Here is a 26,093-nt window from a genome sequence, read left to right on the forward strand (position 1 = left end):
AAACGTACGTCTTCTCCCGGTAAAAGTTATATATTTTAAGTTTTTCTTTTCACTCCCCTCTTTTTGCACCAGATGTCTTTTAAGCCAAATTTCAAAATTCTACCTCTATCCGTCCGCCCTTTTCGTACCTTTTTGGTACTTTTGTTAGTACCAAAATGAACAAACTTCCAAAAACTCTTATAGTCACCCAATTAGGGTTGCCATAGTGTAAGTTGGAAAATTTAGAGCTCTAGTTCAATTTACAAAGAAAGTACCAAATAGTACCTTATGTGTGGTACAAAAGTACTATTTCGTACTTACAGTACGAATTTCCAAAATTTTTTTACTAAACCTTATTTTTTCTATACGCTCTTTAATTTGAAACTAAGAACATAATTCTAGCACTTCCCGTTCGCGCTGGGCAAATATGTGCCATTTCGTGGTACTTTTTAGTACCTAAACGTACGAATATCACCAAATCCAGCGTTTTCCCGTACCTATAGCCAATATTTGTACAAATTTCTGATTGATTCTAGTTTTGGACGTTTGGGCTGGGCGATAATCAGCCAGTTACGTAACTCTTTTATATTAAACTTTAGTTTTTGCCTGTTGGGGCAAATTTTTCTTTTTATTTTTTCCATTTTTTTATATTTTAATTTTTATTTTATTTTTTTATATTACAATTTTTTTTTTATTTTTTAATTTTTCATTTTAGTCTATTTTTAATTGTTAAATCTTTATTTTTATTTTAAAATTTATATTTTAATTTTTTTTTTTTAATTTCCTATTTTTTTTTTATTATTATGTTTTATAATTTCCACCCTAATGTCCATTGCGAGTTCATAGCATTGCGTTTTGCTTTCTTAACCTAGTGTTGTAATTAAATTTATGTGATTGTTGTTGCTATTGCACTATTATTGTGGCTTATTACACTATACATTGCAAGTTGGCAGGCTTTTTTTTTGCCATCAACAATACATCACAGCCAGAGTAGCAACAGCAACTATCGACAACCTGTTGCATCAACACGCAGCATAGACATCAAAGCAACACAAAACAGAAAAGAAAACAGCCAAGGCATTTGAGCTGCTGCATACAATTTTTAAGTGACTGTGAAAATGATTCACACTTCATGCCTTTCGGAAATTCATTGACAGTCGAACAGACGGACAGACCAATGGATAAATAGACTGACTGACAGACCGAACTATATTCACTCATTCGTTCAGGTGATTCAAGGTAAAAGTGTCAGAAAAATTGCGAAAATAAATGCCATTAAATATTATATGTGCCATATGAAAATGTTTTCTGTTAATTTTCGCTTGGTTAAGTTAAAAATCATGTTTTTTTTTTTTTTTTAGATGGCAGTAATTTGTCTAACCTTTGTGATGAGATTTGAGAATTAAAATGGTGCTTGAGGCCACCGTGGCGCAAAGGTTAGTATGTCCGCCTATGAATGGTGAACATCAATAACATTTTCAGCGGTGGTTATCCCCTTACCTTTCGTTAGAGAAAATTTCATGAAGATTTTTTTTTTTTTATTAAATACAATTTTTATTTTCACAGAAATTTTGTCTTTAGAGAAAATATCATTGAAATTTTGTCTTTAGAGAAAATTTCATTGAAATTTTGTCTTTAGAGAAAATTTCATTGAAATTTTGTCTTTGGAGAAAAATTCATTTTATTGAAATTTTGTCTTTAGAGAAAATTTCATTGAAATTTTGTCTTTAGAGAATATTTCATTGAAATTTTGTCTTTAGAGAAAATTTCATTGAAATTTTGTCTTTAGAGAAAATTTCATTGAAATTTTGTCTTTAGAGAAAATTTCATTGAAATTTTGTCTTTAGAGAAAATTTCATTGAAATTTTGTCTTTAGAGAAAATTTCATTGAAATTTTGTCTTTAGAGAAAATTTCATTGAAATTTTGTCTTTAGAGAAAATTTCATTGAAATTTTGTCTTTAGAGAAAATTTCATTGAAATTTTGTCTTTAGAGAAAATTTCATTGAAATTTTGTCTTTAGAGAAAATTTCATTGAAATTTTGTCTTTAGAGAAAATTTCATTGAAATTTTGTCTTTAGAGAAAATTTCATTGAAATTTTGTCTTTAGAGAAAATTTCATTGAAATTTTGTCTTTAGAGAAAATTTCATTGAAATTTTGTCTTTAGAGAAAATTTCATTGAAATTTTGTCTTTAGAGAAAATTTCATTGAAATTTTGTCTTTAGCTTTATACCAGCCGGTCGAATACCCCAAGTACGGCACAATTTCCCGGCGCAGGGAGTGGTATCCGCAGAAGAGCATGATACGATTCGTTGTACGGAACGCACTAACCCTAGAATCAGCGAACTGAATCTAGAGATAAACAGTGTAGTCAACGAACATTAGCGGAATTTGTGGCTGTAATACTTGGAGCGATGTAACTTAGGTACCGGTTTAGGGAAACTGTGGTAAGTCAAGCAGTTTAGAAACAAGGCCACCTCTCGACAGACGAAGCTTACACTATACAAGACACTGATACTACTCGTGCTGTTATATGGTTCTGAGGAGTGAGTACTTGTGAAAGCAGATGAGGCAGTGCTTGGAGTATTTGAGAGAAAGATTCTTCGTAAAATATAAGAACCAGTTTGCGTTAATGGAGAATATAGGCGACGTATGAACCACGAGCTGTATGAGCTATATGACGACGACAGCATAGTTACACGCATCAAAATACAGCGGCTGCGTATGCTAGGTCACGTTGTCTGAATGGGCGAAGAAGCTCCAGCAAAGAAGTCTTTTGAAGGCAAACACGGCGGTACACGCAAACGGGGAAGACCAAAAGCCCGATGGAAAGATCAAGTGGTGGGAGAGACCTCGAAACTTGATGTCAGAGATTTTAGAATGAGCGCAGAAGATCGAGGTGCTTGGAACGCTATTCTACGCTCGGCTAGTGGAACAAATATTCTCTCATAGCCAATTAAAGTAAAGTAAGTAAAGTAGTCAGTTACTCTCGAATCCCGGTAAACGCGATGACAGGACCTCAGTCACTTTTGGCAACGTAACCGTGACTGACCCGAAGAGATTTACCAAGGTGTTCAACCGTCAATTTATTGTGCATCCCGAGGGTGACAGGGCATGGAGTTGAGCCATTCGGCGTATCCGTGGTCTCCGAGCCGATGGACAATTTACCTTGGGCGAAGTTACGAATGTCATCTGTGGCGCCACGTCTTTCAAGTCGTCGGGCAACGACGGCATCTCTACACTGATGCTGAAGAATCTTGAATTACCTGGAGTTGCATACCTTACTACTGTCGTCAACCTCCTCTTTAAGCGGTTATCAAGCGGGCCTAGACAACATTCATGCAGACACGGTATCAGATGCAATAAATAGCTACAGGGTGAATGTGTTCCTTGGAGAACGATCGCCTCCCATTGCACCTGAAGTAATTGACCTCCCCCGGCAAACCAGAGTAGTTCTGGCTCAATTACGATCCGGCAGATGCAGCCTCCTCGATTCCTACAGAGCAAGAATTGATGCCAACGTGCAGTATAAATACACGATACACGTCACCTGCTTAACTGCACAGCCAGATCCACTCGTCTCAGACCCAGATCCCTCTGCATGCACCCCATCTTAGTCGCAGAATTTTTGGATCTGGATACTCAATAGAATCAAGCAGACGAAAGATAGAATACAACACACTACAACAACAACTAAAATGTTGCTGCTTAATTTGTTTTGCTCTCTTTTCTCTTTTCAGCGAACTGCTCAAATACGAAGAGCATGCCTATGTCAAGGGAAGGTCGATGGATACTGCCCTGCACGAGGTTGTTTATAAAATAGAAGAATCCTTCGATGCCAAACGTACACACTGGCGGTATGCATTGAAATCGAGGGGGCTTTTAACAATGTGTGTGGAGCGACATACTGATCCAATCCTTAGACCAGTACCGGGTGGACCCGGTCCTTAAAGACTGGATAAACCATATGCTAAGGAACAGGTGGATAAATTGTGTGTCCCATGACATAAATATAAGGGAGAAAGTGTCACAGGGCACGCCACAGGGGGGCATTTTATCGTCACTCCTATGGGTGACCACCATAAATGACCTATTATGGATGCTGACTGAGGAGGGATTTGAACCCGTCTGCTACGCAGATGATCTTATAATACTTCTAAGGGGTAAGGATTCGAACGAGCTATGCAGAAGGGCCGAAAGGGTCTTGCATATCGCATATGACTGGGCTAGACCCAGAGGTCTCAATGTTCACCCAGAGAAGACTGAAATATGCCTGTTCACGAGGAAGACGAAGGTGGGCCAATTTAACGCACCACGTTTCCTCAATAAGACGATTTCGATATCTGACAAGTTCAAATACTTAGGTGTGATCTTGGACAGAAAACTGAATTGGAATTGTCACATTCAGGAGCGTACTGAGAAGGCTCACAGATGTTGGGCACTACGTAGAAGGGCCGTAGGCTCAAAATGGGGTCTGAATCCGAGGATAGTCCACTGGCTCTACAGGAGCGTGATTAGACCAATACTTATTTACGCCTCCGTAGTTTGGTGGACTGTTATGGCGAAAAAGTGAAACATAAGGACCATACAACAGGTTCAGAGAACATGTCGTTTTGGCATAGGCGAAGCGATGAGAACCTCGCCCACTAGGACACTGGAGACTATTCTAGATATCCCACCCATTGACATACAGATTAAGTGTGAGGCAGTCACTACGGCTATGAGACTTAAGGCGATGGGAGAATGGATTGAGGATGGGAGCAGCTCATACCATCGCGGAATAATCGAGGCGACGATAGGAAACCTGAAAGGAAGGGAAGAGGTTTCCGACCGGATACCTGAGACGACAATTTGAGGTCGAGTGCGAGGCACTGCTGCCAGCGGCACAGTCTTGGATTGACGGAACCCTAGTATTGCCATCTGGAAGATCCTGTTACACGGATGGATCAAAGCTAGAGGACTGAGTGGGCCTGGGGGTTTATATTGAAAACCCAGGGACTGAGATCTGTTTTGGACTGCCTGACCATAATACGGTCCTGCAGGCGGAGATCCGTGCGATCACGGAATGCGTGAAGTGGTGTGGTGCTAACGCGAGGACGTCGATTGTGAACATCTTTACCGACAGTAAAATTGCCATAAGGGCAATAACAACCTGGACGGTGAGGTCGCGAACAGTCTTGCAATGTAAGAAGGAGATTAACGCCTTCTCTGAGGATGGGAAAATCAGCATCGTATGGGCTCCGGGTCATAACGGAGTAAGGGGAAATAAAAGGGCAGACGTGTAGCCTTAGAAGGCCAGAGGACTGCCGTCAATAAACTTGGTTAACCCCAAGCCTTTCGGGTCGACGCAGTCCGAGTTAAGGGAGTGGGCGACGAATGCGCATGCAACATTGTGGAACAACGAAGCGGTCGGTAGGACGGCGAAAATCCTATGGGGGATCAAGATCGTGAGAAGACGAGGCTATTACTGAAAGGAAGCAAGAAGGAGGTCAGTATAGCTATTGGTATCATAACGGGACACATAGGACTACGAGCTCACTTATGTAAAATCGTTGCGGCAAGTGATAACATGGGTAGGGCATCCGGGGAAGATGATGAGACGTTGGAGCATTTCCTTTGTCATTGTGCGGCTTTCGCGTACAACAGATACCGGTACTTAGGTGGAGATACAAAATCAGACATTAACCAACTTGGGGGAGTGGTATTGAAAACAATTAAGAATTTTGTAAGTAGCACGGAATTCCAATATTAAAAATTTGGTTTTTAGAGGTTACTTTATAGTTTCATAGAGTGCAAAAAAAGCCGATTACTGGCTTAGGTGTATGTCCAAAGTGGTATGGCACCCTCTTTTCAACCTAACCTCACCTTTTCTGGTTTATCTATAAAAAATACCTCACACAATAAACAGTTATGTCGATTTGTACATATTTCGCTATTATGACTAATATAGTAGGCCTAAAAAGTCAATGTGATTTGAGAGTCAGCTGTATGTAATAGGCTTTAAAATTTTGTTCGAAAAAAAAAACTGGTCTCCACTTTAAATTTTTAAAATTTCGCATTTTATTTTTTATTCACACCACTAAGCCGTCATTGGGTGAATGAGGTGTTCTAAATATATATGCTTACGTTTTTGTTTCAATTTATTTTCTTCCACCTCTTCTCCTTCTTCTTTCTATTTATCTCATTAATATTCTTATTTACTATTTGCATATTGATGAGCCATAATTGAGTCCTATCGATTTGTGGCCAGGCTGGCTAGATATGAATTAGATTCGTTCTACTAATCCGTCAATACTGGAATTACCGGAATTGCTGCGAGTATCACTACTTAGTCATTGTGTGGGGAGAAATGACAATAAATTATTTTCAACAAAGTTCAAAGCCCACAAAATTTAAATTGAATTTTAATTTAAACATTTTGTTTTTGAAGAAATGATGAGTTTATCATATTGAATAAATTTTGTGAATTGTATTTTGCTATGATGGTAGCAAAATTGTGTCAATATATAAAGCGGTTAAAAAAAATTATAGCTTTATTTTAGCCAGTGCTGACTATGAGATTTTTTAAAACTGGAAGTTGGTTTTGTGCAACAAGCAATATGAAGATGGGTTTGTGTATAGAATATTTGAAAGAATATTGACAATGTGTTTTATTATATGTGAAAACAATAAATATTAAATATGACAAGTATAGGGTGGTTTATATAACGGTTGCATTTTGAACAATGGCTTATTTGCACTTTGAAATCTTTACCGACATTATAGATGTGTTTGCGTTATACAAAAGTGAGTTGACAATTTTGGGTCAGTAGAATGGGATATTTTCGTGGTTAAATATCAAGGCTCTGAAGAGAAGCATGTGTACGAATTTAAAGATCAATTGAAACATCGACAGACAGACCGACAAACGGACCTATCTGGCTAAATCCAATAAGGGATGGGTGAATAAATGCGCTTTATTGACCCATCTTCCCAAAATTTCGCACAACGCTTTTCTCGAAGACCACCACAATATCTGAGAAGTTTGCTCGAAATCGGTTCATATTTAGATATAGCTCCCATATACATGTTCGTCCGATTTTGAGAAATATCGCAATAATATATTCATTTGTTAACCGATTCTCTCGTAATTTGCCAGGAGCGATTTTCTTTTAATTTTTAATATTACTGATGAATTTCATAGAAATCGGTTCAGATTTAGATATAGCTGCCATATATGTATATCGCCTGATTTTCAATTCTAGAGTCACTGCAAGCGTATTTATTAATCAATCTTGCAAAACTTTTGCACAATGCTTTTCTCGACGACTACCACATAATCAACCCCATGGCAGCCGGTTGTACACACCGGATTGACCCTATGGAGTTATTCATTGGCAAGGGCTGCCACCTCAGTGTATAACACACTGCTACAACAACAACTACCACATAATCTAAAATGTTTCGTCCAAATGGGTTCAAATTTAGATATAGCTGCCATATGTTCATCAGATTTTGGGTAATTTGCCATAGTGTTGTCATTTGTCAACCCTAGTTATTACAGTTTGAACATATTTGCTCGAAATGTAATACGGATTGTTCAATAACCCATCTGAAAACATCAGACATAGTCCATAAAAAATGGTTCAGAATAAGAGATAGCTCCCACTTTGTACTTATAGGGTAGGTGTAGGGTTTTAACAATCGGCACCGCCTTTCCTTACTAGTTTTGGAGGCCACCGTAGCGCAGAGATTAGCATGTCCGCCTATGATGCTGAACGCCTGGATTCGAATCACATCAGAAAAACTTTTTCAGCGGTGGTTTTCCCCTCCTAATGCTGGCAACATTTGTGAGATACTATGCCATGTAAAACTTCTCTCCAAAGAGGTGTTGCTCTGCGGCATGCCGTTCGGACTCGGCTATAAAAATGAGGCCCCTTATCATTGAGCTTAAACTTGAATCGGACTGCACTCATTGATATGTGAGAAGTTTGCCCCTGTTCCTTAGTGGAATGTTCATGGGCAAAAGAAAAATTGCCTTTTACTGGTTTAATAATCAGTTTCATTCGTCCACTTTATAGCAATCCAAATTCCATTAGGATACCTTTTTCCTAAATCGAGCTAAAATTTTTCTAAGACAGTTCTTTTTATGGGTATTTTTCTACCCATTCGTCGTTAATCTGTTCGGAACCTCAACTTGAAATTTAAAATTTGAATTAAACGACATTTTTAGGTCAAATTACACACAGTGAGACGACATTTATCAGACCGGCTGATATACGTGCCAAGTGTTGGTCCAGAACGTTCTAAATTTGGATATAACTGCCATATAGACCGATCTCCCGATTGAAGATTTTGGCTCATTTGTTACCCAATTGAGATGAAATTTAGTACAGTTAATTGCATTAGAGTCCTCGATATCCGTACCAAACATAGTGCAGATGGGAGGGCATTTGGATAAGCCAACCACATGGATCGATTTTCTGATGTATGGTCTTGGTCAAACAAAAAGCTAATTTGAATACCCTCCACCATAGAATGGGGGGTATACTGATTTCGTCATTCCGTTTGTAACACCTCGAAATATGAGTCTAAGACCCCATAAAGTATATTCTTGATCGTCATGACATTTAGGTCAATCTAGCCATGTCCGTCCGTCCGTCCGTCTATCGAAAGCATGCTCTCTTTCGAAGGAGAAAAGCTTTGTGCTTGAAATTTGGGATTGTAAATGAGCCTAAACGGTCCATGTCTTCATATAGCTGCCATATAAACCGATCCTGGGTCTTGCCATCTGGAGCTTCTAGAGTGCGCAATTCTTATTTAATATGGTTGAAATTTGGCATATGTCGTTTTGGTATCACTTCCAGAAACTGTGCCAAGCATGGTATAAATCGATTGATAACCGGATACAGCTGCCCTATAAACCAATCTTGGGTCTTGACTTCTTGAGCTTCTAGAGGTCGCAATTCTTATCCAATATGGTTTGAAGTTTTGGATATGTCGTTTTGGTATAACTTCCAACAACTGTTCCAATTATGTCCTAAATCGGTATATAACCTGATATAGCTGCCATATAAACCGATCTCCAAGTTTGACTTTTTTAACCCACTGGAGAGCGCAATTATTACTCCATTTGCCAGAAATTTTGGAAGTGGTGTTTTTCTATGACTCCTTACAGCCATAGAAAGTAGTCATAACTTGACATAGCTCAAATGTATTTGAAAAAGACATTCAAAAACTTCAAAGACGTATGCGATCCATGGTGGAGGGTTCATAAGATTCGGCCCGGCCGAACTTTGCACGCTTTTACTGTTAATGCTATTTTTCTATACCCACTAACGAAGGATGGGGTTATTTCAGTTTGTCATTCCGTTTGCAACACATATATCCGAAATATCCATTTCCGACCCTTTAAAGAATATATATTCTTGATCAGCGTAAAAATCTAAGACCATCTAGCCATGTCCGTCCGTCTGTCTGTTGAAATCAAGCTGCAGTCTTTTAAAATAGAGATATGGAGCTGAAACATTGCACAGATTGTTTTTTTTTTTTGTCCATAAGCAGGTTAAGTTCGAAGATGGGCTACATCGGACTATATCTTGATATAGCCCCATATAGACCGATCCGCCGATTTGGGGTCTTAGGCCCATAAAATCCACATTTATTATCCGATTTTGCTAAAATTTGGTACAGCGAGTTGTGTTATTCCCTTCAACATCCTTCTTCAATTTGGCCCAGATCGGTTTAGATTGAGATATAGCTGCCATACAGACCGATCCGCCGATTTTGGGTCTTAGGCCCATAAAAACCACATTTATTTTCCGATTTTGCTGAAATTTGGGACAGTGAGTTGTGTTAGGCCCTTCGACGTCCTTCTTTAATTTGGCTCAGATCGGTCCAAATTTGGATATAGCTGCCATATAGACCGATCCGCAGTTTAAGGGTCTTAGGCCATAAAAGCCACATTTATTGTCCGATGGCGTTGAAATTTGGGACAGAGAGTTGTGTTAGGTCCTTCGACATCCTTCTTCAATTTGGCCCAGATCGGTCCTGATTTGAATATAGCTGTCATATAGACCGATATCTCGATTTAAGGTTTTGGGGCCATAAAAGGCACATTTATCATCCGATTTTGCTGAAATTTGGGACAGTGAGTTGTGTAAGGCCCTTCGACATCATTCGTCAATTTGGTCCATATCGGTTCAGATTTGAATATAGCTGTCAAAGAGACCAATCCGCCGATTTAGGGTTTTGGGCCCATAAATGCGCATTTATTGTCCCATTTTGATACAATTTGGGACAGTGAGTTGTGTTAGGCCCCTCGACATCCTTCTTCAATTTGGCCCAGATCGGTCCAGATTTGGATATAGCTGTCATATAGACTGATCTCTCGATTTAAGATCTTGCGCCCATAAAAGGCGCATTTATTGTCCGATGGCGTCGAAATTTGGGACAGTGAGTTGTGTTAGGTCCTCCAACATCCTTCTTCGATTTGGCCTAGATCGGTCCAGATTTGAATATAGCTGTCATATAGACCGATCTCTCGATTTAAGGTCTTGCGCCCATAAAAGGTGCATTTATTGTCCGATTTTGCCAAAATTTGGGACAGTGAGTAGTGTTGGGCCCCTCGACATCTTTCCTGAATTTGGCCCTGATCGGTCCAGATTTGGATATAGGCCATTAAGACCGATCTGCCGTTTTAGGGTCTTAGGCCCATGAAAGCCACATTTATTAACCGATTTTGCTGAAATTTGAAATAGTAAGTTGTTTTAAGCCCTTCGGCATCTTTCTCAATTTGGCCCAGATCGGTCCAGATTTGAATATAGCTGTCATATAGACTGATCTCTCGATTTAAGGTCTTGGCCCTATAAAAGCCACATTTATTATCCGATTTTGCTGAATTTTGGGACAGTGAGTTGTGTTAGGTCCTTCGACATGCTTCTTCAATTTGGTCCAGATCGTTTCAGATTTGGATATAGCTGCCATATAGACCGATCTCTCGATTTAAGGTCTTGCGCCCATAAAAGGCGCATTTATTGTCCGATTGCGTTGAAATTTGGAACAGTGAGTTGTATTAGGTCCTTCGACATCTTTCTTCAATTTGGCCCAGATCGGACCAGATTTAAATATAGCTGTCATATGGACCGATCTCTCGATTTAAGGTCTTGGGCCCATAAAAGGCGCATTTATGGTCCGATGGTGTTGAAATTTGGGACAGTGAGTTGTGTTAGGCCCCTCGGCATTTCTCTTCAATTTGGCACTGATAGGTCTAGATTTGAATATAGCTGTCATATAGACCGATATCTCAATTTAAGGTTTTGGGGCCATAAAAGGCGCATTTATTGTCCGATTTTGCTGAAATTTGGGACAGTGAGTTGTGTTAGGCCCCTCGACATCTTTCTTCAATTTGGCCCAGATCGGTCCAGATTTGGCTATAGCTGCCATATGGACCGATCTCTTGATTTAAGGTTTTGGGCCATAAAATGCGCATTTTTTGTCCGATTTAGCCATAAGGTATGCATTTTTTAACGGATTTTAACGAAAGGTGTTTTACATATATACCGAGGTGGTGGGTATCCAAACTTCGGCCCGGCCGAACCTTACGCCTTTTAACTTGTTTTTAAATTATTTTTATTTTTTTACTTTTTTGTTTATTATTTAAGGCTTTTTTTTAACTTTTGAAAATATTTTTTTTTAATAAAAATAAAAATTATTGCATTAACTAATATGTACTTACATTGTTCTTTTCCTTTAAATCCCAATGGTAGGTTTGTTGATTTGGCTGACTGGAGTTTTATATTCAATGAAATGTTTTGCATATGATGTTTGATTATATTTTGTTTGATTTTTGGTTATTCTTTTTTTTGTGTTTTCTTGTGTTATTTTTTTGCTAATAAAAATTATTTCTTTTCTGCAAAACAAAAAATAACAAATAAAATAGACACTTGTAGAAAAATTTCAAATAATTCTGCAATGATTTTGATAATTGTTAGTGTTGGTTGAAATTCAAGGTTGTTGCTTGTTGGGTTGTTGGTTAATATTTTTTTGGTTTTTTTCTCTTCTGTTTGGGCTTGGGTAATATGTTTTCACTTTTTTCTTGTATAGGCACCAAAAGAAGAATAAGAATATTATATCTGTGTATTGTATATGATATTTTCACATTATATGAGATTGCATAAAACCGTTTCACATATGATATTTAGCATAGCACTGAAACACGCATACGAAAAAAAAAACAAATTTTTATGTAGTCCTTAAACACGTTACCGCACAAAGTTTTTAGCATCAACGAACGCACTGTAGTAAAATTGCAGTTTTAAGAATCGTTTTCTTTTTCGGAGTCTCTGCTCTTTTTTGTGTTCAACACAAAAATTGGAAACGTTGATATTGAATTTTTGCTTAAAAAAAAATTAAATTTTGTCGTTGGTGAACAACAGTGACGACTTTGGCCGCTGAAAATGAGGCAAAAGACTGAACGAAGCGGTCAAATCTTGAATATAATAAAAAAGCGACAGATATCAGGCAGACAGGCAGCAGCGTCAACTGAGCCCACCGACTGAGAGCAAAATGAAAAAACAAAAAAATAAAAAAAAACAGATTTAAATTGAAAAACCGAAAAAAAGAAGAAATGTCAAAACAAAAACACCAGACAAGAAAGACAACAATTTTTATTTTTTTGTGCAAAATCAAAGTGAAAATACATAAAATTGGTTTGTAAACCAAAAGGCACAGCATTTTGTTTTATTTTTTGTGGTATTGCAAGAAAATTACATTTTAATGAATGTCACCAAACAATAGGTGGGCATAAGGAATGTAAATAAAAACAGGGAATTTTGTAAAGATGATGAAAACTTTTGCAAAGCACTTTATCAAGGTGGAGTATATTAGGCAGAGAATTTGTTTAAAACTTTGAGGGAGAGAAAGATTAAGATCAAAGCTGAAAATGCAACAACTTTATGTGTTACTGAACATAATTCTCAAAAAAAAATAAAAAATTGGCGCGAGCCAAACTTCGTTAATGCTAGAGTGGCAGTCTATTTACAGACTCACTTAGAAAATTTAAATCATTATGATAACACAGTAGCGTCAGAACAGGCATTTGATTGGAAACGCAATAACAACCCCAGCAATGATAATACAAGCAGGCTAACAACTTGCCAAACGGGGCGAACTAACATTTCAGGATACACTTTTATAGAAATTTTTCAATTATGAAGATCGGTTTAAGTTCGACTCCTAGAGATACAATCGAAGAACCATAAATTATAGTAAAATTCGTATTGATTGTCTTCATTTCGTGATGCACTTTTAAAGAAATTGGACAATTAAGAAGATTGGTTTAAGTTCGACTCCTAGAGATTAAAATGAAGAACCATAGACTACACTAAAATTCGTATTGAATGTCGTTATAATTGTTCAAGGCCTTAGTTTAACTTGCCACCACCATAGGATGGGGTTATACTAATTCCGTTTTTAAACTCGACATATTGATCTAAGAGCCCATAAAGAGTAATATTGATGATCGTCTCGACATTCGGAGTCGATATAGCCGTGTCCATCCGTCCGTCTGTCGAACTCACGATAGCAGTCGAACGCGTATAGCCAGCCTCTTGAAATTTTGCAAAATACTTACTACTGCTGTATGTCGTAAGGGACTGAAAATTGATTATATTGGTTCAGATTTAGATATTTCTCCTATATAAATCGATCTCACGGTTCGACTTTTTGAGCCCCAACAAGCCGCAATTTGTGCCCGATTTAGCTAAAATTTTGTAGATAGTGTTCTTCTATGATTTCCAACAACAGTATTAAGTCCACCATAGCGCAGAGGTTAGCATGTCCGCCTATAATGCTGAACGTCTGGGTTCGATTCCTGGCGAGATTATCAGCAGTGGTTTTCTCCTCCTTATGGCAACATTTGTGAGGTACTATGCCATGTAAAACTTCTCTCCAAAGAGGTGTCGCACTGCGGCACGCCGTTCGCACTCGGCTATAAAAAGGAGGCCTTTAATCATTGAGCTTAAACTTGAATCAGACTGCACTCATTGATATATGAGAAGTTTGCCCCTGTTCCTAAGCGGAATGTTCATGGGCAAAATTTGCAATTTTTGTATTAAGTGCGGCACAAATCGGTCTACAAACTGATTTAACTCCCATATAAACCGATCACCCGATTTGACTTCTTGTTCGATTTAGCTAAGATTTTGCAGATAGTGTTCTGTTATGATTTCCAACAACTGATCCAAATCGATCTAGAAACTGATATAGCTCCCATATAAACCGATCATCCGATTTGACTTCTTGAGCCCTTAAAAGCCGCAATTTTTGTCCGAATTGGCTGAAATTTTGCATGTAGTGTTCTGTTATGACTTCCAATAACTGTGTCTAGTACGGTCCAAATCGGTCTATAAACTGATATAGCTCCCACATAAATCAATCTCCCGATTTGACTTCTTGGGTCCTTACCAGCCGCAATTTTTGTCTGGTTTGACTGAAATTTTGCATGTAGTGTTCTGTTATGACTTCCAACTACTGCGCCATGTACGATCTAAATCGGTGTATAACCGGATATAGCTCCTATAAAAACCGATCTCCTGATGTGACTTCTTCAGTCCTTAGAAGCCGCAAATTTTTAGCAGAATCCATGGTGGTGCGTTCCTTAGATTCGTCCCGGGCGATCTTAGCACGATTTTACTTGTTTCATACACTTCACATCACTGTAGATCGTTGGGCATTGTAAATTGACCAAATTTCGCAATTCTTATCCACTGGTGGCTTTTGCCCAATGACTTCTCGTACGACCACCGACATCTGTGTCTTCCGGTTGTGCTTTTTAAGTCCCTTGAGAGCTCAAATCTTATCCTATTTGACTGATACCCACAATGACTATTCATATGATCTCCAATATCGATGATAAGTATGGTAGCAATCCGTCTATAACCTGATATAGCTCTCATATAAACCATTCTTCCTTCTTGACCTTCTAAAAGGCACAATTCTTACCCCACATAGCATTGGAATGATTTCTGCTATAACTTTCCACATCCATACTAAGTATGGTCCATAACCTTATATAGCACCTATATTAGCTAACATCTCAACTTGACATATTGAACACCTCTAAGACCTAATGACCTGCCATTCTGCCATTACTGGAAATATTGATGTTACCCCTGATCGTCTTGACATTATACTTCGATCAAGCTATGTCCGTCCGGCTGTCTCTCTGTATGTCTGTCTGTCTGTTTGTATGTTTACCTGTCCATCAATTTGTATGTTTAGCTGTCTGTCCGTCCATCTGTCCATCCATATGTCTCTCTCTCTGTCCGTCCATCTTTCGAAATTAAAATAACGAAAAAAAAAATGAGATATTCGCTGAAACTCACAGATACTTCTTATTGATAAAGGTAGTTTGGAATTGCAAATGTCCCATATGCGTTCCGATTTATTCCCATATAAAATTGTCCTTCGATTTGTCATACGCTTAAAACCAATGATTTAGCGACATGATTTGCAAATATTGTTCTGATTGTAATTTGTTATGGGACATGAGTGACCAAGGTGGCGTATGAACTATGAAGTATGCATGGCATGATTGTCAAATAGTAATCATACGCACCTATGAGCGTTCTCTTATTATACCGGTAATGGGCGCATGTGCACATAATTCCCATGAGCTTATAAGCTTACATGTTCTTGTGTACGTACACAGTACACAACAGTGCGACAGTGTGCGTGTATTTGCACATTTGATGGGGGTTTGCATAGTAACTACGTCATTCAGTTTGAAACCTCTCGAAATATTGGTCTAAGACAGCGATGTCCTAAATGAAAGAGTTACTGTATGTGTGAAATACTCTCTTTAACTTTTTTTTAGTTCTCTCAGTTTGTAAAAAAACATTTTTTGGACTGATTGATTGGTGTTTTGCAAAATAAACATAAAATATGAACAATGAAATAATTCAATCCCAAGCCAGCCGTTTGTACGTACTGGAGTGACCCGAGGATTCCCTCATCGGCAAGGGCTGCCTACAGTACAACACATTGCTACAACAACAACAATTATTTAATACTTTTCATATGTATGGCCGTTCATTCGTATACCCCTGCGCTTGGTCATATATGTCACTTGCCATCTGTAAAGGGCTGGCCATTTCTGGTCTAAGACTACATAGAGTATAAATTAGGGTGGGGCGATTAGTATGGAATGCAAAAAATCTTAAAGGGCTCTTGGCATTTCTGAATCTTGAAATCGTACTGAGCAAGAAAGTCCACTAATCCATACGTCTACGGTGAAAATCGAGTCTCCAGATTTTGATTTCTCAGACTTTTGTCACTTGAGCTACCCTTTGGTTGAGTAAAGCTTTCCTCTCGCAATTCCTCCCAAACACTTTTCATTGATGTAGGTCGGTTCGGATTGTAAATGGACATAATCGGTCCCCGTTCACATATATCTCTATTCACCGACGTAGCCAGCGGCGAGGTTACATAGGCCCTCTCCACCAAAACAGGTTTTTCTAAGGCTAAATTTCAATAATTTTTTCAATTGGAGTTACAGTGAGTTGGCAAAGGTTAACATGTCCGCCTATGACGCTGATCGCTTGGACTCGAATCCTGGCGAGATCAACATAAAAATGTTTCAGTGGTAGTTATCCCCTCCCAATGCTGGAGACATTACATTTTATTTTTTTGTTTTATGTTACTTTATTTTGTTCAATTTAGTTTTTTATTTTATTTTATTTCGTTCTATTAATTTTATTTTATTCATTTAATTTTATTCTATTCTATTTTATTTCATTTTATTTTATTTTACTTAATACTTTTGTTTTATTTGGTTTTGATTACTTCATTTTAATATATTTCATTTAATCTTATCTCATCTCGTCTCATCTCATATTATCTCATCTTATCTCATATTATCTCATCTAATCTTATCGCATCTCATCTCATCTTATCTCTTCTTATCTCATCTTATTTTATTTTATTTTATTTTATTTTATTTTATTTTATTTTATTTTATTTTATTTTTTATTTTATTTTATTTTATTTTATTTTATTTTATTTTATTTTATTTTATTTTATTTTATTTTATTTTATTTTATTTTATTTTATTTTATTTTATTTTATTTTATTTTATTTTATTTTATTTTATTTTATTTTATTTTATTTTATTTTATTTTATTTTATTTTATTTTATTTTATTTTATTTTATTTTATTTTATTTTATTTTATTTTATTTTATTTTATTTTATTTTATTTTACTTTATTTTATTTTATTTTATTTTATTTTATTTTATTTTATTTTATTTTATTTTATTTTATTTTATTTTATTTTATTTTATTTTATTTTATTTTATTTTATTTTATTTTATTTTATTTTATTTTATTTTGTTTTGTTTTATTTTATTTTATTTTATTTTATTTTATTTTATTTTATTTTATTTTATTTTATTTTGGGCAGAGTAATGCCTCTCAATTGATGTTGAGGTAAATCCAAGACCTTTTACTCTTGCCCATAAATTTTCTAAGCTTACGAAAAAAATTGCAATGTATTGAAAAACAAATGTTCAACACTATTTGAGCTTTTTACCCAACTGTTACTATTCCTTTGCAACAGAATAAATATATTTAACAAAAAATTTCACAAAAATTCCAAAATTGTACCTTTTGGTTAACAAACAGCGCTTTATTGCAAGGAAGATGAACATCAAAATATAAAAATTTTAATGTAAATATTCATTTTTTTTCGTTGTTTTATTTTATTGTTTTAAGCACGTGGCCAAGATTTAAAAGAAAAAAATCTCTGCCCAAATCAAAAATAATCAAACTTAAAGCCACGCAAATAAAAACAATAATTAAGTGACTGATAAGAAATACTAGCACAATATGTAAATATGTATACATATATATATGATTACATATATTTTTTTTTAATAAATTGTAGTTTTTGCAACAACAACCAGGTTCTTGAACTGTTTTTTATATTTTTTTTCTAATGGTTTGAAAGCAGTACGTAAGAGCGAATTGTATTTGTAACAGTAAATTTTTCTTCTATCATTATAGGCATATTTATATTTCTTTTAATAACTGTTAAGATTTCATTTCATTACATTATTGAACACAACACAATGTTTTGTTGCTTTTAAGAAGACCATCACCAAAACAACACCATGCAATGCACATACGCACTTGCAAATAACATGCGTTTTATTTGCAAAAATCGCGCGTTACCGTTTACGTTTACACACGTAGCCTTTAGCAACAATTTACGGCAAAAGAGTAAATTTGAATTTTGTATTCTGCGAAATAATCGTTGGTCAAGTACTCTCGTATAACACAGTTTCACACACACACACGCGCTCGAACGCACTCACGCACGCTTTATTTACAGCGCTCTATACTACTGTGTTCACACACTGAATAAGAGTAAAGATCAGTGAAAGATGGATCAGATCGTTGCTATCGGATCGTACGATTATTTCGTTTCGTTCTTTTGATTTTGCACGGGTTTAAGTGACAATAAATTGAAGCCAAAATGAAGCTTAAAAGGCACGACAAACGGCACACAATGAAAAAATCAACTGTACACCGAGACCAACAACCGCTCAATAGCAGAGCTTTTCGTAAAATAAACGCAAAAGTGTTAAAAAAATTCACTACTCGAATCATTTGCAGTTATAAACGCGGCACACATCAGCGCACACCACTAGGCGCACTCTCTCTCATACACAACTGGTGGTTCTCTCGCGCAGCACTCACACACAATCTGTTGGCTACCGGTGGAGAAAAACAACAGAAGGCTAAATATACAGAGAGCTGTCTGCAAACATCATAAGATAGATAACTTCACTTATACACCGATAGGGGCTGGTTAACAGTAGAGGAAAATGACATCAAATACACTCGACAAAATCAAACAGTTCATGAGGCACAGCACTGTTACAGAAGTCTCAAATGTATGGATTTAAATTTTAAAATATGAATGAATTTCATTAACATGTGGTACACACACACGTACATGTGTTAACTTACCTTCCTCCAATGACTGATGCAATTATACCTGCCTTTAAGCTTAAGAGTTGCCGCCTTTATAGAATTTATGGAATTAGTTTTGGGCGATGGACAACATATGCAAATGTATCTAAAACGGAAAAATTTAAGAGGAAAATTTTAACACAAAAAATAATAAAACAAAAACTTAAAATATGAAATATACAGTAAAATAACTTTAAGTAATGCCAAAACTTAACAATGTCCAAGAAAATAATATAAAAAACCATGATAAAATAAGACAAAATAAAATAAAGTAAAACAAAATAAAATAAAAAAGTATAAAATAAAATAGAATAAAATAAAATAAAATAAAATACAATAAAATAAAATAAAAAAAAAATAAAATAAAATAAAGTAAAATAAAATAAATTAAAGTAAAGTAAAATAAAATAAAATAAAGTAAAATAAAATAAAATAAATTAAATTAAAGTAAAATAAAATAAAATAAAATAAAATAAAGTAAAATAAAATAAAATAAAATAAAATAAAATAAAATAAAATAAAATAAAATAAAATAAAATAAAATAAAATAAAATAAAATAAAATAAAATAAAATAAAGTAAAATAAAATAAATTAAAGTAAAGTAAAATAAAATAAAATAAAGTAAAATAAAATAAAATAAATTAAAGTAAAATAAAATAAAATAAAATAAAATAAAATAAAATAAAATAAAATAAAATAAAATAAAATAAAATAAAATAAAATAAAATAAAATAAAATAATATAAAATTATATTAAATAATATAAATAAAATTAACTAAAACATAGTGCGGAGAACAAATAAGTTCGACAAAATTGTGTTTGTTTGTTGCTATTGCCATTGTTGCTAGAGCCGGCAAAATATCGAAGGCACTATCGATACAATCGATATTTAATTTTTTGACTGAATATCAGTTGATATTTTTCCGATGGATACTATCGCAAAAGTTTAATTTTTTGCAAAAGTAAACAAAAATAAGCAATCCGACAATGAATGTATACTTGAAAATACATTTCGCCTATAGACGGGCCAATTTTCATCCGATTAGACTAACATTTTGAACAATGATTTATCTCATGACTTCCAACTGACTTTTATAACCTTGGTTTTAATCGATCTCTTCACTTCTCATTTTCGTTTGAAATGTAGGAGATGGGAAATTACCCATAGTAACGATTCTATCGATATTTATTATTGAAACTAACGAAAATATCGAATGTTGCGATTATCGATCACCATAATCCATTTGACAAATTCTGCAGATGAAGATTCTTGACGCTACTGAAACTAGCGCGTTAAAGCGCGCTAGTTTCAGCAGGGCCGAATCTTATATACTCTGCACCATGGAACGCAAGTGGCAAATCCTTTGAATGAATTTTTCAAATATAAAAAGTGAGTTTTAAGCTATTACCATTGGCAGTGCACTTTCATTGTCAAACATCTACAGTTTGGTCTACAATTTAACCATGAATCGTCTTACAAATGAACAACGCTTGTAGCTTATTGAGTTTTGTTATCAAAATGCGGGCTCTGTTAAGAAAGTTCATCGCTCGCTTCTTCTTCTTCAGCGACGAAGCTCATTTTTGGTTCAATGGTTACGCAAATGAGCAGAAGCAGCATAAAGTCACCGTTTGGTGCGGTTTATGGGCTAGTGGCATCATTGAACCGTACTTCTTTAAAGATGATGAGAATCAAAACGTAACCGTGAATGGTGAGCGCTACCGTGGGATGATATCCATTTTTTTTTTTTTGCCCAAAATGCAAGAGCTTGACTTGCACAACATGTGGTTTCAACAAAACGGTGCCACATGGCACAAAGCACGCGTAACAATGGATTTAATGAGAGGCGAGTTCGGTGAACATTTTATTTCACATTCGTGACCGGTCAATTGGCTACATAGATCGTGCGGTTTTACGCCTTTATACTATTTTTTTGTAGGGCTATGTTATACCAGATGTCTATACAGACAATTCCGCTTCAATTGATGCATTGGAAGACAACATTGAAGCATCATCGTGAGATACTGGCCGAAATATTGGAAAGAGTATGCCAAAATTAGACTAAGCAGATGAACCATTTGAGGCGCAGTCACGGTCAACTTAAAATAATCTTAAAACATTAAATTGTATGGACCGTATTATCAATTCAAATAAAGATTTCATGCATTTTTTGAATTTTATTTGCTTTTTTTGATGACTGATTCAATCCATATTTGCCACAGTTGTTGTATGTCAAAACTTACTGTAACGTGAAACATGTCAGCCAACTCGAATAAGAACTGCGCCCTCTAGAAGCTCAAGAAGTTAAATGGGCAGATCGGTTTATATGCCTGCCTTAGATGGTATTACAGGTATTACAAACGGAATGCCAAAATCGATCATCGATTGTCAAGATCTTTGTTCCACATCTCTTTATAAGCTTTTTGCTTTTTCAGCTATACAAAGTTATGAACCGATTAAGGCCATACTTGGTTTGGCTGTTGGAAACCAAAGTAGAATTAATTGTGCAAAATGTCAGCCACAACGGATAAGAATTGCGCCCTTTTGTGGATCAAGAAATAAAATCGAGACATCGGTTTATATGGGAGCTATAACAAGTTGTGAACCGATTTAGACCATACTTAGCGTAAATGTTGGAAATCAAAATAAACCAATTCATGTAAAATTTCAGCCAAATCGGTTAATAGTTGCGTTCTCTAGCTGCTCAAGAAGTGAAGATCCGTAATTGGTTTATATGGGAGATATATCGGTTTATATGTGAGCTATATCAGGATATGAACCGTTTTGAACCATACTTGCCACAATCGTTGATTGTCAAATCAAAACACTTCAGGCAAATCGGACAAAAATTGCGCCCTCTAGCGGCTAAAAATTAAACCGAGATCGGTTTATATGGGAGCTATATCAGACTATGAACCGATTTGGACCATACTTAGCACAGTTGTTGAAAGTATAAAAATACCTGGTTTAAAATTTTAGCCCAATCGGATAAGTATTGCGACTTCTAGAGGCTCAAGAAGTCAAGATCCAAGCTCGGTTTATATAGGAGCTATATCAAAACATGGAACTTCCTTCGAGGTTAGCGCGATTTCGACATACAGACAGACGGACGGCATGGCTTAATCGACTCAGAATGACAAGAAGATCATCCATTCTATGGTGGAGGCTATACAAACCAAAGTAAAATAAAATATGTAAAACTCGTGCAGAATCAATTAAAATTATATAATATAAAACAAGTACAAGCGCATTGATTTATTCATACAGAATCTCCATCATGGATCGCAGTGGATGAATTCCTTGAAAAACTTTTTCAAAGAAGAAGATACTGAAATTATGCGTATTTTAACTAATTATTAAACGGTCATACCAAATTATATGCTGATGGCAACTCTGTTTTCCACATATATCATACGTCTGACTGAACTAACTGCATTGAAAGCATAACATAACACAAAGCTTAGTAAGAGCCAAACAACCTAACTTTTTGCTGGCACACAAATGCACACTCATTTGACTCCACTTCAATTTTATCACATATTCGCACGCAAACATGGACCAACAACTTGCTGTTGTAGTTGTGCAGACACAATTGAGAGGCTAATTTAATCGGCCACAGTCTGTCTGTTGGATTATTGATGAAATTTACCTCTAACAACAATGACATGACATGAAGTGCGCTTTAAATGTGAAGCTTTGAATTGTTAGATGCGAACACCAGAGAAAGATGAGAAGCTAAGCAAAATAAGAGAAATGATCGAAGGTGTGAGGTTACCAAGTGGTATGGCGAAAGAAAGCCATAGGAAAAAAAAAGACAAACAAAGGTTTTAAAAATCAATAACAGAAAATGGTTCATTATAAACAACTTTTTACATTAATTATTTCAGAATTAATAACAAAAGTCTGACTTTAGGGTTGAAATAATGTTGAAATAGTGAATAACATAGAGGAGTGGTAAAAGATCTTAAATAAGCGGACCCTTCAATAGGTGGACGCCATATAACTTGAAAGAGAATGTGTCAACGTTAAGGAAATACACTTGAAATAGGCTCAGAGTAGATTTTACTCTGAGCCTGTTGGACGTCTGGATGGACGTCTGTAGATCTATAAAAAGCCTTTCTGTAGAGAACATAGGAGAACACATTTGAAAATCGAAGAGTATACAGACAATGTTCACAAGCAAAAACCCTTGAAGCTATACCTGAGATGACCACAATGGCTACATTAATAGGCTTTCAAGATACAAGAACGATGAGCCTCTTGGCAGGCCCCTAAAGTTGCTCAACTCGGTACTACGAAATTGTTGGGGCTGCCAAATCTTCATTTGTGGTCCGCTTGAGGTATACAATATCTCCACTGGTTTTGGAGATCTGCTTTGTATTTTGCAATTTACGAAGGCATTTGTAGTTCGATTTTAATGATTTGGATTTATGACAAAATTTATGTATGATATGTATGACAAAATTTATGATGTATAATTTGTATATAAAATATTTTATAACCTGCGACAAAATCGCTACCTAATGTGCACACCCCTATGATTTTATCACCTATCCGGTAGAGTTCATTATGTAGAACATTTGAATATATGTCGAAAGTTGGGTTTTTCCTCTAATTTGTGAATTGCAATATCAAAATACTGACTGAGCCAAAGTTGGTCCAAGTATATCCAGCAAGAAAAGAATTTCGAAAATCACTCACAGGTCACTTGAGATTGTAAATGGGCCATATCGGTCCATGTTTTGATATAGCTGCCATATAAACCGATCTTGGATCTTGACTTCTTGAGCCACTAGAGGGCATAATTCTAATCCGATTTAGCTGAAATTTTGCATGAGGTGCTTTATTAGGACTTCCAACAACTGTGCTGAGTATGGTTGAAATCGGTCCATAACCTGATATATAAACCTAACCTGATATATAAACATATCTGATATATAAACCTATCTGGGGTCTTGGTTTCTTAAGCGCCTAGAGGACGCAATTCTTATCCGATTTGGCTTGAATTTTTCACAACGTGTTTCGATATGACTTCCAACAACTGTGCCAAGTATGCTTTAAATCGGTCCATAACCTGATACAGCTGCCATATAAACCGATCTTGGGACTTGACTTCTTGTGCTTCTAGAGGGCGCAATTCCTATCCGATTTGGCTGAAATTTCGCATGAGGTATTTTATTATGACTTTTCAACAATTGTGGCGAATAAGGTTCAAATCGGTTCCTAACCTGATATAGGTGCCATATAAACCGATCTGGGATCTTGACTTCTTGAGCCTCTAGAGGACGCAATTATTATCCGATTTGGCTGAAATTTTGAACGACGGATCCTCTCATGACCATCAACATACGTGCTTATTATGGTCTGAATCGGTCTATAGCCTGATACAGCTCCCATATTAGTTGATCACTATCACTATTTTACTTCTTGGGCCCCCAAAGGGCGCAATTCTTATTCGAATTGGCTGACATTTTACACAGGTCTCCAACATATAATTTAATTGTGGTCCGAACCGGACCATATCTCGATATCGCTCTAATAGCAGAGCAAATCTTTTCTTTTATCCTTTTTTTGCCTAAGAAGAGATGCTGGGAAAAGAACTCGACAGATGCGATCCATGGTGGAGGGTATATAAGATTCGGCCCGGCCGAACTTAGCACGTTTTTAATTGTTTTTTTTTCTGACGGTCTCGCCAGGATTCGAAACCAGGCTTTCAGTGTCATAGGCGGACATGCTAACCTCTCCGCTACGGTGGCCTCCATTGTTGTACTCATTTGGATTTGGATATAGCTAGAGGCAGATCCTATCTGTCACTCATCTCTTAAACTTCCCGTGAACATTTCATTTAGGAACAGAGCATACTTCTCTCATATCAATGAATGCAGCCCGATTGATATTTAAGCTCAATGAACGGCTGCCAGCACAGCGACACCACTTGGTAGAGAAGTTTTAGCATGGCTGGATAACTCAAAAATGTAGCCAGTAAGGTAATAACCACCGCTGAAAATTTTTGTGATGTTCAAGTCGGGATTCGAACCCAGGTGTTTGGCGGATATGCTAACCTCTGCGTCACAGTGGCCTTCTAAATTTGGTCCTAAAAACTCTATTTTCAAGTTTTAATACAAAATTGAAGTAAAAAGATTTACCACACCTCAGCTCACCTGGTCACCTCACAACATCTACAAAAAAAAATAAACCCTTATAGCACATTAACAATAATAAACTCATGATTTACTACTACTCCACCTAAGTACTCTCAATCAAGCAAATACTGTTAAAAATTTAAACAAAAGCCGGCATATGCACCAACAATATTTATAAGCAATGAACAACAGAGGCTGAAGTTGTAGAGCTTTGCTCTCCACAGAGTTTCACCCCATGACGTACCACCACCATGCTCAATGATCGACAACCCAACCCAACTCACAGCGGTCATGATAGTCCACATAAAGGTGTGTGAAGAAGCTGTCTTCGCATTGTGCGAAAGCTTAAGAGAGGAGAACAGAACAATCGTTTGCAGGGAGGGTATTGTGAAGCTGAAGTGAGCAAAACCCTCTGCCAGCAGATGATCATCTCCATGTGCGCCAAATTTAAGAAAAAAAACCCCCCAAGGACAAAATGTGAGCTTTTCTCTAGTCTCAATTATTATCAATTCACAACAATAACAACAATGCAAAGCCTAAACTCAACAAATCAGATGTGCAGATTGTTTAGTTGACAGACAGTCTTTGATCGTCTCTCCGATACGGGCGTATTGTAATTACACTCTCTAATACACTCACACACACACACAAGTGTTTAGCAATGAACATCTCGAATTGATTCAATCGGGCAATTTTTAAGTACCATACAAAGAGTTGATGCTATCATTGTCAGTCATTCTGTGCTCTTGTATTCTAATATTAAATTCATATAAATTCATTCATTTTCAGGAAACTCAAAGATTAAATTGTTTATATTGCATTTCAGATAAATTATATGTAAACTGAGAACAACTGCAGAGATACGGGAAACATTTTCTTAGACTTTACCTGAAACTGATAGTGCAAGTGCAGATGTACTAATATTTAGATCAGCAGAGCAAAATGCAGTGGATGGAATC

The 26,093-nt window shown here is 36.2% G+C and overlaps 1 protein-coding gene across 3 annotated transcripts in view; it reads right to left on the reverse strand.

Moving 5' to 3' along the window:
* Window positions 1-18,590, reverse strand: part of LOC106084873 (protein windpipe) — a 165,979-nt gene extending 147,389 nt beyond the window's left edge. Inside the window, exons 1-2 of one of the 3 annotated variants that reach the window (XM_059368652.1) lie at window positions 18,189-18,590; window positions 11,695-11,868 (exon numbers count right to left, since the gene is read on the reverse strand). The gene's annotated coding sequence lies outside the window, so the exon portion shown is untranslated. Of the gene's footprint in view, window positions 1-11,694; window positions 11,869-12,224; window positions 12,517-18,067 lie in introns of those variants that run through there. The other 2 variants (XM_013248815.2, XM_059368653.1) reach the window with 2 other exon arrangements.
* Window positions 18,591-26,093: the final 7,503 nt, after the last annotated feature.

The sequence above is a fragment of the Stomoxys calcitrans genome, chromosome 5 (assembly GCF_963082655.1).
Source record: "Stomoxys calcitrans chromosome 5, idStoCalc2.1, whole genome shotgun sequence".
NCBI classification, from domain to species: Eukaryota; Metazoa; Arthropoda; class Insecta; order Diptera; family Muscidae; genus Stomoxys; species Stomoxys calcitrans.